We start from the raw sequence: 15,290 nt of genomic DNA on the forward strand, positions 1-15,290 counted from the left end.
CCAGCAAGAGAAAAGATCTGGTAGGACTTTATGTCTACATGTAATAGGACCACGGACATTATTGACCTTCAGCTACAATGTTTTGGGGTTGAGAACACAGACAATTTCTCTAGCAATTTGTGTGTTTCATTCATGTAATTTGTGTGTGTGAAATAGACTCTTCTACACGGTATACATACTATCCTGTATATGTTTGTTGAGCCCTACAACTGTGGCAAGTGTCTGTATACTGGAGAAGCCCTGATTTAGCTTGGGAGCGGCTTTCTCATGCTGGACTTCATGTCTCTGCACTGGCAGACGCTGTAGGATATATTAAGCCTCATCAGTACCATTGAAGCTAGTACAATTTGGTATCCAGTAGCATTTCTAATTTAGAAACCACTGGTAGGTGCAGTGTCACTTTGGAAGAAATAAATGTGAGTAATAACTAAAAAATTTCTAACCCTTTAAGTTAATGTAATTTGTTGAAGGTATTTTGAAATGATGCATGTGTTTTTATGTTTTCAGCTGGCTTCTCCTGATGCAGTCCTGTTCATGTAGGAGGAAACAGGTTAAAATGACCTAGGATACCTGTTGGGAACTTTTTGGACAAGGAGCATCTATCAGAAGGAGCAACATTTGTACATGGAGCTACCTTTAGAATAAGAACTTGTAAAGAGAAATGATTTGGTAGGACTTTTGGAGTAACAACTTGAATACAGAACCAGCAAGAGAAATGATTTGGTAGGACTTTTGGAGTAACAACTTGAATAGAGAACCAGCAAGAGAAATGATTTGGTAAGACTTTTGGAGTAACAACTTGAATACAGAACCAGCAAGAGAAAAGATCTGGTAGGATTTATGTCTACATGTAATAGGACCATGGACATTATTGACTTTCGGCTACACTGTTTTGGGGTGGAGAACACAGACAATTTCTCTAGCAATTTGTGTGTTTCATTCATGTAATTTGTGTGTGTGAAATAGACTCTTCTACACGGTATATATACTATCCTGTATATGTTTGTTGAGCCCTACATCTGCGGCAAGTGTCTGTATACAGGAGAAGCCCTGATTTAGCTTGGGACCAGCTTTCTCATGCTGGACTTCATGTCTCTGCACGGGGGACCCATACAAATAGTGAGAGCGTGGCCCTCGTGGGGGCCGTACAATGAGCAGCCCCTATTTCAGCTGAGGGGTGGCTTTCTCGTGCTGGACTTTATGTCTTTGCACTGGGGAGCCCCACAACTGTGGCAAGTGTCTGTATACTGGAGAAACCCTGATTTAGCTGGGGAGTGGCTTTCTGGTGCTGGACTTTATGTCTTTGCACTGGGGAGCCCCGCAACTGTGGCAAGTGTCTGTATACTGGAGAAGCCCTGATTTAGCTGGGGAGTGGCTTTCTCGTGCTGGACTTTATGTCTTTGCACTGGGGAGCCCCGCAACTGTGGCAAGTGTCTGTATACTGGAGAAGCCCTGATTTAGCTGGGGAGTGGCTTTCTCGTGCTGGACTTTATGTCTTTGCACTGGGGAGCCCCACAACTGTGGCAAGTGTCTGTATACTGGAGAAGCCCTGATTTAGCTGGGGAGTGGCTTTCTGGTGCTGGACTTTATGTCTTTGCACTGGGGAGCCCTGCAACTGTGGCAAGTGTCTGTATACTGGAGAAGCCCTGATTTAGCTGGGGAGTGGCTTTCTGGTGCTGGACTTTATGTCTTTGCACTGGGGAGCCCCACAACTGCGGCAAGTGTCTGTATACTGGAGAAGCCCTGATTTAGCTGGGGAGCAGCTTTCTCGTGCTGGACTTCATGTCTCTGCACTGGGGACCCATACAAATAGTGAGAGCGTGGCCCTCGTAGGGGCCGTACAAGGAGCAACCCCTATTTCAGCTGAGGGGTGGCTTTCTCGTGCTGGACTTTATGTCTTTGCACTGGGGAGCCCCACAACTGTGGCAAGTGTCTGTATACTGGAGAAGCCCTGATTTAGCTGGGGAGTGGCTTTCTGGTGCTGGACTTTATGTCTTTGCACTGGGGAGCCCTACAACTGCGGCACGTGTCTGTATACTGGAGAAGCCCTGATCAGGCTGGGGATATCAGCAGTCGAGCACTTTCTTTAATGGAATATAAAGTTCAAAATTTAGGACTGTCCTTTGTTCCATTGTCTTTTCATGATGAATTTAAATTAGAGGTGGATTTATTCAACCTGGAGAGACTCATAAAATTACGGATTATGTTTGGAGATACCTAGGAATCTGATCAGGAAAGGTTTTGACCTAAATCTCATCTTGTTCCATATCTTGAACATCCCACTGTTACTGTTTTCATGAATGAATTTAAATAGATATAGATATATAGAGATATATATATAGAGAGAGATATATATAAAATTGGAAAAGCAATATAAACGTATGAAATTCAAACATGGAAATTTAACAAGGGAAGAATGGGAGGCTGTTCAGGATTTGTCTTATGATTGCAATATAGTTGTAAAACCTGCGGACAAAGGTGAGTCTTTGGTTATTCAGGATTGGGAAAAGTATGATCTAGAAATTAATACTCAGCTGGCTGATCGGACTACATATGTCCCTATTGAACATCCGGCAGACGCTGTAGGATATATTAAGCATTTTTGGTACCATTGAAGCCAGTACAATTTGGTATCCAGTAGCATTTCTAATTTAGAAACCACTGGTAGGTACAGTGTCATTTTGGAAGAAATAAATGTAATTACTAAAAAATTTCTAACCCTTAAGTTAATGTAATTTGTTGAAGGTATTTTGAAATGATGCATATGTTATTATGTATTCAGCTGGCTTCTCCTGATGAAGTCTTGTTCAAGTAGGAGGAAACAGGTTAAAATGACTTAGGATACCTGTTGGGAACTTTTTGGACAAGGAGCATCTATCAGAAGGAGCAACATTTGTACATGGAGCTACCTTTAGAATAGGAACTTGTAAAGAGAAAAGATTTGGTAGGACTTTTGGAGTAACAACTTGAATACAGAACCAGCAAGAGAAATGATTTGGTAGGACTTTTGGAGTAACAACTTGAATACGGAACCAGCAAGAGAAATGATTTGGTAAGACTTTTGGAGTAACAACTTGAATACAGAACCAGCAAGAGAAATGATTTGGTAAGACTTTTGGAGTAACAACTTGAATACAGAACCAGCAAGAGAAAAGATCTGGTAGGACTTTATGTCTACATGTAATAGGACCACGGACATTATTGACCTTCAGCTACAATGTTTTGGGGTTGAGAACACAGACAATTTCTCTAGCAATTTGTGTGTTTCATTCATGTAATTTGTGTGTGTGAAATAGACTCTTCTACACGGTATACATACTATCCTGTATATGTTTGTTGAGCCCTACAACTGTGGCAAGTGTCTGTATACTGGAGAAGCCCTGATTTAGCTTGGGAGCGGCTTTCTCATGCTGGACTTCATGTCTCTGCACTGGCAGACGCTGTAGGATATATTAAGCCTCATCAGTACCATTGAAGCTAGTACAATTTGGTATCCAGTAGCATTTCTAATTTAGAAACCACTGGTAGGTGCAGTGTCACTTTGGAAGAAATAAATGTGAGTAATAACTAAAAAATTTCTAACCCTTTAAGTTAATGTAATTTGTTGAAGGTATTTTGAAATGATGCATGTGTTTTTATGTTTTCAGCTGGCTTCTCCTGATGCAGTCCTGTTCATGTAGGAGGAAACAGGTTAAAATGACCTAGGATACCTGTTGGGAACTTTTTGGACAAGGAGCATCTATCAGAAGGAGCAACATTTGTACATGGAGCTACCTTTAGAATAAGAACTTGTAAAGAGAAATGATTTGGTAGGACTTTTGGAGTAACAACTTGAATACAGAACCAGCAAGAGAAATGATTTGGTAGGACTTTTGGAGTAACAACTTGAATACAGAACCAGCAAGAGAAAAGATCTGGTAGGATTTATGTCTACATGTAATAGGACCATGGACATTATTGACTTTCGGCTACACTGTTTTGGGGTGGAGAACACAGACAATTTCTCTAGCAATTTGTGTGTTTCATTCATGTAATTTGTGTGTGTGAAATAGACTCTTCTACACGGTATATATACTATCCTGTATATGTTTGTTGAGCCCTACATCTGCGGCAAGTGTCTGTATACAGGAGAAGCCCTGATTTAGCTTGGGACCAGCTTTCTCATGCTGGACTTCATGTCTCTGCACGGGGGACCCATACAAATAGTGAGAGCGTGGCCCTCGTGGGGGCCGTACAATGAGCAGCCCCTATTTCAGCTGAGGGGTGGCTTTCTCGTGCTGGACTTTATGTCTTTGCACTGGGGAGCCCCACAACTGTGGCAAGTGTCTGTATACTGGAGAAGCCCTGATTTAGCTGGGGAGTGGCTTTCTCGTGCTGGACTTTATGTCTTTGCACTGGGGAGCCCCACAACTGTGGCAAGTGTCTGTATACTGGAGAAGCCCTGATTTAGCTGGGGAGTGGCTTTCTGGTGCTGGACTTTATGTCTTTGCACTAGGGAGCCCCGCAACTGTGGCAAGTGTCTGTATACTGGAGAAGCCCTGATTTAGCTGGGGAGTGGCTTTCTGGTGCTGGACTTTATGTCTTTGCACTGGGGAGCCCCACAACTGTGGCAAGTGTCTGTATACTGGAGAAGCCCTGATTTAGCTGGGGAGTGGCTTTCTGGTGCTGGACTTTATGTCTTTGCACTGGGGAGCCCCACAACTGCAGCAAGTGTCTGTATACTGGAGAAGCCCTGATTTAGCTGGGGAGCAGCTTTCTCGTGCTGGACTTCATGTCTCTGCACTGGGGACCCATACAAATAGTGAGAGCGTGGCCCTCGTAGGGGCCGTACAAGGAGCAGCCCCTATTTCAGCTGAGGGGTGGCTTTCTGGTGCTGGACTTTATGTCTTTGCACTGGGGAGCCCTACAACTGCGGCACGTGTCTGTATACTGGAGAAGCCCTGATCAGGCTGGGGATATCAGCAGTCGAGCACTTTCTTTAATGGAATATAAAGTTCAAAATTTAGGACTGTCCTTTGTTCCATTGTCTTTTCATGATGAATTTAAATTAGAGGTGGATTTATTCAACCTGGAGAGACTCATAAAATTACGGATTATGTTTGGAGATACCTAGGAATCTGATCAGGAAAGGTTTTGACCTAAATCTCATCTTGTTCCATATCTTGAACATCCCACTGTTACTGTTTTCATGAATGAAGTTAAATAGATATAGATATATAGAGATATATATAGAGAGAGATATATATATATAAAATTGGAAAAGCAATATAAACGTATGAAATTCAAACATGGAAATTTAACAAGGGAAGAATGGGAGGCTGTTCAGGATTTGTCTTATGATGGCAATATAGTTGTAAAACCTGCGGACAAAGGTGAGGCTTTGGTTATTCAGGATTGGGAAAAGTATGATCTAGAAATTAATACTCAGCTGGCTGATCGGACTACATATGTCCCTATTGAACATCCGGCAGACGCTGTAGGATATATTAAGCATTTTTGGTACCATTGAAGCCAGTACAATTTGGTATCCAGTAGCATTTCTAATTTAGAAACCACTGGTAGGTACAGTGTCATTTTGGAAGAAATAAATGTAATTACTAAAAAATTTCTAACCCTTAAGTTAATGTAATTTGTTGAAGGTATTTTGAAATGATGCATATGTTATTATGTATTCCGCTGGCTTCTCCGGATGAAGTCTTGTTCAAGTAGGAGGAAACAGGTTAAAATGACTTAGGATACCTGTTGGGAACTTTTTGGACAAGGAGCATCTATCGGAAGGAGCAACATTTGTACATGGAGCTACCTTTAGAATAGGAACTTGTAAAGAGAAAAGATTTGGTAGGACTTTTGGAGTAACAACTTGAATACAGAACCAGCAAGAGAAATGATTTGGTAGGACTTTTGGAGTAACAACTTGAATACGGAACCAGCAAGAGAAATGATTTGGTAAGACTTTTGGAGTAACAACTTGAATACAGAACCAGCAAGAGAAATGATTTGGTAAGACTTTTGGAGTAACAACTTGAATACAGAACCAGCAAGAGAAAAGATCTGGTAGGACTTTATGTCTACATGTAATAGGACCACGGACATTATTGACCTTCAGCTACAATGTTTTGGGGTTGAGAACACAGACAATTTCTCTAGCAATTTGTGTGTTTCATTCATGTAATTTGTGTGTGTGAAATAGACTCTTCTACACGGTATATATACTATCCTGTATATGTTTGTTGAGCCCTACATCTGTGGCAAGTGTCTGTATACAGGAGAAGCCCTGATTTAGCTTGGGAGCAGCTTTCTCATGCTGGACTTCATGTCTCTGCACGGGGGACCCATACAAATAGTGAGAGCGTGGCCCTCGTAGGGGCCGTACAATGAGCAGCCCCTATTTCAGCTGAGGGGTGGCTTTCTCGTGCTGGACTTTATGTCTTTGCACTGGGGAGCCCCACAACTGTGGCAAGTGTCTGTATACTGGAGAAGCCCTGATTTAGCTGGGGAGTGGCTTTCTGGTGCTGGACTTTATGTCTTTGCACTGGGGAGCCCTACAACTGTGGCAAGTGTCTGTATACTGGAGAAGCCCTGATTTAGCTGGGGAGTGGCTTTCTGGTGCTGGACTTTATGTCTTTGCACTGGGGAGCCCTACAACTGTGGCAAGTGTCTGTATACTGGAGAAGCCCTGGTCTGGCTGGGGAGTGGCTTTCTCATGCGGGACTTTATGTCTTTGCACTGGGTAGCCCCACAACTGTGGTAAGTGTCTGTATACTGGAGAAGCCCTGATTTAGCTGGGGAGTGGCTTTCTGGTGCTGGACTTTATGTCTTTGCACTGGGGAGCCCCACAACTGTGGCAAGTGTCTGTATACTGAAGAAGCCCTGATTTAGCTGGGGAGTGGCTTTCTGGTGCTGGGCTTTATGTCTTTGCACTGGGGAGCCCTACAACTGCGGCAAGTGTCTGTATACTGGAGAAGCCCTGATCAGGCTGGGGATATCAGCAGTCGAGCACTTTCTTTAATGGAATATAAAGTTCAAAATTTAGGACTGTCCTTTGTTCCATTGTCTTTTCATGATGAATTTAAATTAGAGGTGGATTTATTCAACCTGGAGAGACTCATAAAATTACGGATTATGTTTGGAGATACCTAGGAATCTGATCAGGAAAGGTTTTGACCTAAATCTCATCTTGTTCCATATCTTGAACATCCCACTGTTACTGTTTTCATGAATGAAGTTAAATAGATATAGATATATATAGATATATATATAGATATATAGATATATATAAAATTGGAAAAGCAATATAAACGTATGAAATTCAAACATGGAAATTTAACAAGGGAAGAATGGGAGGCTGTTCAGGATTTGTCTTATGATGGCAATATAGTTGTAAAACCTGCGGACAAAGGTGGGGCTTTGGTTATTCAGGATTGGGAAAAGTATGATCTAGAAATTAATACTCAGCTGGCTGATCGGACTACATATGTCCCTATTGAACATCCGGCAGACGCTGTAGGATATATTAAGCATTTTTGGTACCATTGAAGCCAGTACAATTTGGTATCCAGTAGCATTTCTAATTTAGAAACCACTGGTAGGTACAGTGTCATTTTGGAAGAAATAAATGTAATTACTAAAAAATTTCTAACCCTTAAGTTAATGTAATTTGTTGAAGGTATTTTGAAATGATGCATATGTTATTATGTATTCCGCTGGCTTCTCCTGATGAAGTCTTGTTCAAGTAGGAGGAAACAGGTTAAAATGACTTAGGATACCTGTTGGGAACTTTTTGGACAAGGAGCATCTATCAGAAGGAGCAACATTTGTACATGGAGCTACCTTTAGAATAGGAACTTGTAAAGAGAAAAGATTTGGTAGGACTTTTGGAGTAACAACTTGAATACGGAACCAGCAAGAGAAATGATTTGGTAAGACTTTTGGAGTAACAACTTGAATACAGAACCAGCAAGAGAAATGATTTGGTAAGACTTTTGGAGTAACAACTTGAATACAGAACCAGCAAGAGAAAAGATCTGGTAGGACTTTATGTCTACATGTAATAGGACCACGGACATTATTGACCTTCAGCTACAATGTTTTGGGGTTGAGAACACAGACAATTTCTCTAGCAATTTGTGTGTTTCATTCATCTAATTTGTCTGTGTGAAATAGACTCTTCTACACCGTATATATACTATCCTGTATATGTTTGTTGAGCCCTACATCTGTGGCAAGTGTCTGTATACAGGAGAAGCCCTGATTTAGCTTGGGAGCAGCTTTCTCATGCTGGACTTCATGTCTCTGCACGGGGGACCCATACAAATAGTGAGAGCGTGGCCCTCGTAGGGGCCGTACAATGAGCAGCCCCTATTTCAGCTGAGGGGTGGCTTTCTCGTGCTGGACTTTATGTCTTTGCACTGGGGAGCCCCACAACTGTGGCAAGTGTCTGTATACTGAAGAAGCCCTGATTTAGCTGGGGAGTGGCTTTCTGGTGCTGGACTTTATGTCTTTGCACTGGGGAGCCCTACAACTGTGGCAAGTGTCTGTATACTGGAGAAGCCCTGGTTTAGCTGGGGAGTGGCTTTCTGGTGCTGGACTTTATGTCTTTGCACTGGGGAGGCCTACAACTGTGGCAAGTGTCTGTATACTGGAGAAGCCCTGATTTAGCTGGGGAGTGGCTTTCTGGTGCTGGACTTTATGTCTTTGCACTGGGGAGCCCCACAACTGCGGCACGTGTCTGTATACTGGAGAAGCCCTGATTTAGCTGGGGAGTAGCTTTCTGGTGCTGGACTTTATGTCTTTGCACTGGGGAGCCCCACAACTGTGGCAAGTGTCTGTATACTGGAGAAGCCCTGGTCTGGCTCGGGAGTGGCTTTCTTGTGCGGGACTTTATGTCTTTGCATGGGGGAGCCCCACCACTGTGGCAAGTGTCTGTATACTGGAGAAGCCCTGGTCTGGCTGGGGAGTGGCTTTCTCATGCGGGACTTTATGTCTTTGCACTGGGTAGCCCCACAACTGTGGTAAGTGTCTGTATACTGGAGAAGCCCTGATTTAGCTGGGGAGTGGCTTTCTGGTGCTGGACTTTATGTCTTTGCACTGGGGAGCCCCACAACTGCGGCAAGTGTCTGTATACTGGAGAAGCCCTGATTTAGCTGGGGAGTAGCTTTCTGGTGCTGGACTTTATGTCTTTGCACTGGGGAGCCCCACAACTGTGGCAAGTGTCTGTATACTGGAGAAGCCCTGGTCTGGCTCGGGAGTGGCTTTCTTGTGCGGGACTTTATGTCTTTGCACTGGGGAGCCCCACAACTGTGGCAAGTGTCTGTATACTGGAGAAGCCCTGATTTAGCTGGGGAGTGGCTTTCTGGTGCTGGACTTTATGTCTTTGCACTGGGGAGCCCCACAACTGTGGCAAGTGTCTGTATACTGAAGAAGCCCTGATTTAGCTGGGGAGTGGCTTTCTGGTGCTGGACTTTATGTCTTTGCACTGGGGAGCCCCACAACTGTGGCAAGTGTCTGTATACTGAAGAAGCCCTGATTTAGCTGGGGAGTAGCTTTCTGGTGCTGGACTTTATGTCTTTGCACTGGGGAGCCCCACAACTGTGGCAAGTGTCTGTATACTGGAGAAGCCCTGGTCTGGCTCGGGAGTGGCTTTCTTGTGCGGGACTTTATGTCTTTGCATGGGGGAGCCCCACCACTGTGGCAAGTGTCTGTATACTGGAGAAGCCCTGGTCTGGCTGGGGAGTGGCTTTCTCTTCCGGGACTTCATGTCTCTGCACTGGGGAGCCATTAAAATAGTGAGAGGGTGGCCCTCATAGGGGCCGTACAAGGAGCAGCCCCTATTTCAGCTGAGGGGTGGCTTTCTCGTCCTGGCCTTTATGTCTTTGCACTGGGGAGCCATACAAATAGTGAGAGCGTGGCCCTCGTAAGGGCCGTACAAGGAGCAGCCCCTATTTCAGCAGAGGTGTGGCTTTCTGGTGCTGGACTTTATGTCTTTGCACGGCGGAGCCCCACCACTGTGGCAAGTGTCTGTATACTGGAGAAGCCCTGGTCTGGCTGGGGAGTGGCTTTCTCGTGCGGGACTTCATGTCTCTGCACTGGGGAGCCATACAAATAGTGAGAGCGTGGCCCTCGTAAGGGCCGTACAAGGAGCAGCCCCTATTTCAGCAGAGGTGTGGCTTTCAGGTGCTGGACTTTATGTCTTTGCATGGGGGTGCCCCACCACTGTGGCAAGTGTCTGTATACTGTAGAAGCCCTGATTTAGCTGGGGAGTGGCTTTCTCGTGCGGGACTTTATGTCTTTGCACGTGGGAGCCCCACCACTGTGGCATGTGTCTGTATACTGGAGAAGCCCTGCTCTGGCTTGGGAGTGGCTTTCTCGTGCGGGACTTCATGTCCTGGCACTGGGGAGCCCCGAAAATGGTGGGAGCATGGCCTCCTCAGCCGAGCCTGAGTGTCTGTATGCTGCGTGGCTGCTCATTTATCTGCAGGGTGCCGTTCCTCGCTGTGTGACTTCACCCTTCATCTTGCGAGTGGTGATGAGTTGGCATCTCCCAACTGCCCTGTCCCTAGTCTTCAGCTTGGTGCGCCCTGCCCACGAGAAAGCCAGGGACGGTGGAAGTGCGGCATCCATGACCTCTTCAAGCAGCGTGGTGTGCCGAGCGGGCCCTGCTGGCTGGCTGAAGGCACACGGTGAGTGGACTCCGGTTAGGCCGGGAGATGCGGCCCGAAGCCTTGCGCTGAGGTCTCCTTCTCCTTGGCTTGGGCTCTTGGATGGACAGGGCTTCAGGGTCCTCAAGAAGCCCTTCTAAAGAGGGGAAAGTGTCAAGATCTGGAAACTGACAAAGCTCTTTTTCTTTCTTTAGAAGGCAGTGGGGAGCAAGGACAGAAGAAAGAGGTGCAGAAGGAGGAAGAGAAACAAGCAGGAAGACGCCAGCGGAGACGTGAAAAGAAGCAGGAGGAGACCGGCTCTCCAGGAGCTTAGCAGAAGAAACGGGCAGGCTGTGCTTCCACCAGGCGGACGGCATCATTTCTCTCTCTCTCTCGGCCACTGATCACTCTGCGTGGGGCTGCAGATGGCCCTGTAGCGTGGCATTCCTCGTGCTGGACTTCATGTCTTTGCACTAAGGAGCCCTGACAGGGGTGGGAGTGCGGCCTTCTCAGGCTGCCCCGAATCTCTCTGCACTGAGTCTCTTGCAATTGGGTGGGAGGTGGCTTGCTCATGCTGGACCTGAAGTATGTGCGCTGAGCCGCCCCTGGTCGGGGCCGGGGGCGTTGCTTTCTCATGCTGAGCTTGATGCATGTGCGCTGAGCTGCCCCTGGCTGGGCTGGCCTGGGGGTGTTGCTTCCTCGCGCCGAGCCTTATAGGTATGTGCGCTGAGCCACCCCTGGTCGGGGCTGGGGGTGTTGCTTTTTGCTGCCAGGCCTTATGTCTGTGCACTGAGCCGCCCCAGTGAGGGCTGGGGGCGTTGCTTCCTCGCGCTGTGCTTCACGTCTTTGCTCTGAGAAGCTCCTCATTTGGCCGGGGGTGGCTCTCTCCAATCCTTGCTACATGACTTTGTCCTTCATGCTCTGAGTGGTGTTGAGCTGGCCACTCCGCCCTGCCCACGGAGGAAGCTCGGGACGGTAGAAGTGTGGCCTCCCTGACCTCTTCAAGCAGCAGCAGCAGCAGCCTCTGCTGGCTGAAGGCACACGCCTGACGCTTGGTGTGCTCACACTCCTTGGCTTGGGCTCTTGCATGAGCAGTGCTGCTTCTCAAGAAGGCCTTCTAAAGAGGGAAAAGAGTCAAGAGCTGTGAGAAGCTGATCTCTTGCCTTAGGAGGCAAGGGAGAGAAAGGGCAGAAGAAAGAAGTGCCGCGGGCTGGCGAAAAAGGAGCACCAGGAGGAGACCTGAAGATGGAAGAAGGAGGCGGAGGAGACTGGCTCTCAAGCAGCTTCACAGAAGAAAGAAGGGGGAGATTCCCCTTCGACCAGCTGGAGGGCCTGTTTGCTGGCTTGCTCTCTGCTCTTTCTCCCTGAGTAGAGGCTGATTTACCTGGAGCCTGGCTGCTTCAGAAGGCTTGGGATGTCCCTGCCCTGAGTAGCCTCTGGTTTGGGAGGGGCGTGGACATAACAGGATGGACTCGGTGTCCATATGCTCAGTGGCCCTTTCCTGAACTGGGCTGCGGCATTCTCGTGCTGGACTTCATGTCTTTGCACTGGGGAGCCATACAAATAGTGAGAGGGTGGCCCTCATAGAGGCCGTCCAAGGGGCAGCCCCTATTTCAGCTGAGGTGTGGCTTTCTCATGCGGGACTTTATGTCTTTGCACTGGGGAGCCCTGCAACTGTGGCAAGTGTCTGTATACTGAAGAAGCCCTGATTTAGCTGGGGAGTGGCTTTCTGGTGCTGGACTTTATGTCTTTGCACTCGGGAGCCCTGCAACTGTGGTAAGTGTCTGTATACTGGAGAAGCCCTGATTTAGCTGGGGAGTAGCTTTCTCGTGCTGGACTTTATGTCTTTGCACTGGGGAGCCCCACAACTGCGGCAAGTGTCTGTATACTGGAGAAGCCCTGATTTAGCTGGGGAGTGGCTTTCTGGTGCTGGACTTTATGTCTTTGCACTGGGGAGCCATACAAATAGTGAGAGCGTGGCCCTCATAGAGGCCGTCCAAGGGGCAGCCCCTATTTCAGCTGAGGTGTGGCTTTCTCATGCTGGAGTTTATGTCTTTGCACTGGGGAGCCCTGCAACTGTGGCAAGTGTCTGTATACTGGAGAAGCCCTGATTTAGCTGGGGAGCGGCTTTCTCATGCTGGACTTCATGTCTCTGCACTGGGGAGCCATAAAAATAGTGAGAGCATGGCCCTCTTAGTGGCCGTACAAGGGGCAGCCCCTATTTCAGCTGAGGTGTGGCTTTCTCGTGCTGGACTTTATGTCTTTGCACTGGGTAGCCCCACAACTGTGTTAAGTGTCTGTATACTGGAGAAGCCCTGATTTAGCTGGGGAGTGGCTTTCTCGTGCTGGACTTTATGTCTTTGCACTGGGGATCCCCACAACTCCGGCAAGTGTCTGTATACTGGAGAAGCCCTGATTTAGCTGGGGAGTGGCTTTCTGGTGCTGGACTTTATGTCTTTGCACTGGGGAGCCCTGCAACTCTGGCAAGTGTCTGTATACTGGAGAAGCCCTGATTTAGCTGGGGAGTGGCTTTCTTGTGCTGGACTTTATGTCTTTGCACTGTCTTTCTTAGTGGCCATACAGTGGGCTTCGGGTATCACTTTTTTTTTTTTTTTTTTGGTTTTTACATATTTTTTTCTTTGGATTTTACATTTAAATGTCTGGGGGAGCTTCAATCCTGGTTACATGACTTTGCTCTTCTTTTTCTCAATATTTATGAAGGTGGTACCTTCGGCCTGGCGTGGTGCGGCAGTAGAAGTGCGGCATTTCTGATCTCTTCAAGTCGCGTGGTATGCTGAGTATGCTCTGCTGGCTGAAAGCACACGGTGCGTGGACTGATCAGACTAGGAGATGTGTTCTGAAACCTCAATCTTTGTGGTCTCATTCCCTTTGGCTTGGGTTCTTGGATGAACATAGATTGTCTTCAACATGTCCTTCTTAAGAGAGAAAAGAGTAAAGAACAAACTTTTGTCTTTGTTTAGAAGACAAAGGGGAGAAAAAACAATAAATTGTGGAAATCTGGACTTAGGCGCATCGAGTAGGCAGAAAAGAACAGAAGTGGGTATTGATAAGGAGGATAAAGATTCTGAATCTTTTTGGTTCTCCGTTTGTTAGAAGAGAACAGAAGAAAGATTGAAGGAACAACTGCAGAACAAGGAGAAAGAACATCAGAAAGTCCCAACAGGAGCTCTGAAGACTAACTGGATAAGTGGGAGAAGACCGGATAACAAGAAGCAGGAGAGAAGAAACAGGCAGGCTCCCCTCGGAGCTGACAGCCTCCTTCATGACTGAGTAGCAATTCTATCACATAGAAATATCCCCACATTGCTGTGAGCCTGTTTCAACCCAAGAGGGTGACTGTCTCCAAAGGACTTCAGTTTTTGATGGCGTCTAAATATTGGCACAGCCCTGTGAAGCTGCTTGGCCTGTCAGCTGGTGGGGGTCTCAAAAGAGCGGCATGCTTGAGGGGCAGTTTTCTGGCAGTTCAGTCTTTCATGCCTGACCCTGTGACTCAGCTACTTCCTGCTCTGAGAAATCCCCAAGGTACTTGGAGTGTGGTTTTCTTCATTCCTGGCTTGATATCTCTGCTTCAGATTGCTCAGAGCAGCCACTGAGATGACTGGAGAGCCACTGGCCTTGGGTGTGTCCAGGGTTTTATCCTAGATGGCTTCTCTGCCCCCCATTATTTCTGTATGCTGCTTGCAATATTGTTTAAATACAAACTTAAAATACATTAAAAACAAACAAAAATAGCTGTTGCATAGGATAACCTCTAAAAGGATAGGATCAAACTTAAAAAGAATAAACAAGTGTAGTATAATATAAGTAGGATAACATCTAAAAGATTAGGATAAAATCTAAAAAGATTGAAACAAGTATAGTATAATATAAGAAATACAGATCTATTAACTTAATTAGGAAGGCTAATAGGAAATAAAATGAAGCATTTTCAAAGTAGATTAGATATTCTAGACCAACTAGTGTATTAAAATAATATTCAAAGCAGCATATGGGAATGGTGAGAAAAAGCACTTTGCTACTGAAAGTCTGAAATGCCAGAACCCATCCACCAGTCCCTCATGTAGCTCTTCCGTGGCTCCGGGTCTCTTCCTGCTAGGATCTTATAGACTATTCCCCCTTTGATGCAAAGATGGGTGCTTGGGCGATTTGATGTAGAAATAAAGATCAATATTGTCTTTGTGTAGCTTTGTTTACTGACAGGCTTATAGGATGCTGAAGAGGGTATTTCTGTCAAGCACCCCAGAATTGATTCTTATTTCAAGTTGTTTTAACCTGTGTTTTTTTGTAAATGGCCCAGAGACATGAGTTTTGGGTGATCATAACCACATATGCTAAATAAAAAGCTGTCAGTATTGTCTGCTAGAATCAAAGATTGCCATAGTTTGTTGGAAGAGTTGTGGCATTCAAAAGTACTGTTGTCCTGGGCTAGAGTTGGTGCAGCTCTTGCTGGAGAAACCGAGGCTGAGATCCTGCTTCATGAAGAACAGATGCTCATGAAATAAAGGCGAAGAGGGTCTGGAGTTAGAGACACTTTCTTGGAAACAAAGGACATTTTGAAAAATGGCCACTGATGGGATGAATTGCAGACTCTCCCCTACCTAATGGTTAAATGGGGTTAAATGAATGATTTTG

General features: G+C 46.0%; 1 long non-coding RNA gene across 2 annotated transcripts; it reads left to right on the top strand.

The window, feature by feature from the left end:
* The first annotated feature begins 4,605 nt into the window (after positions 1-4,605).
* Positions 4,606-15,028, top strand: LOC128336747 (uncharacterized). 2 transcript variants are annotated; one of them, XR_008312068.1, is made up of 3 exons: positions 9,461-10,679; positions 10,853-13,462; positions 13,752-15,028. It is a non-coding gene; the product is annotated as an uncharacterized LOC128336747 (long non-coding RNA). The 2 variants fall into 2 exon arrangements; XR_008312069.1 differs by having other exon boundaries at positions 4,606-10,679; positions 10,853-15,028.
* Positions 15,029-15,290: the final 262 nt, after the last annotated feature.

The sequence above is a fragment of the Hemicordylus capensis genome, chromosome 13 (assembly GCF_027244095.1).
Source record: "Hemicordylus capensis ecotype Gifberg chromosome 13, rHemCap1.1.pri, whole genome shotgun sequence".
Classification (NCBI taxonomy): domain Eukaryota; kingdom Metazoa; phylum Chordata; class Lepidosauria; order Squamata; family Cordylidae; genus Hemicordylus; species Hemicordylus capensis.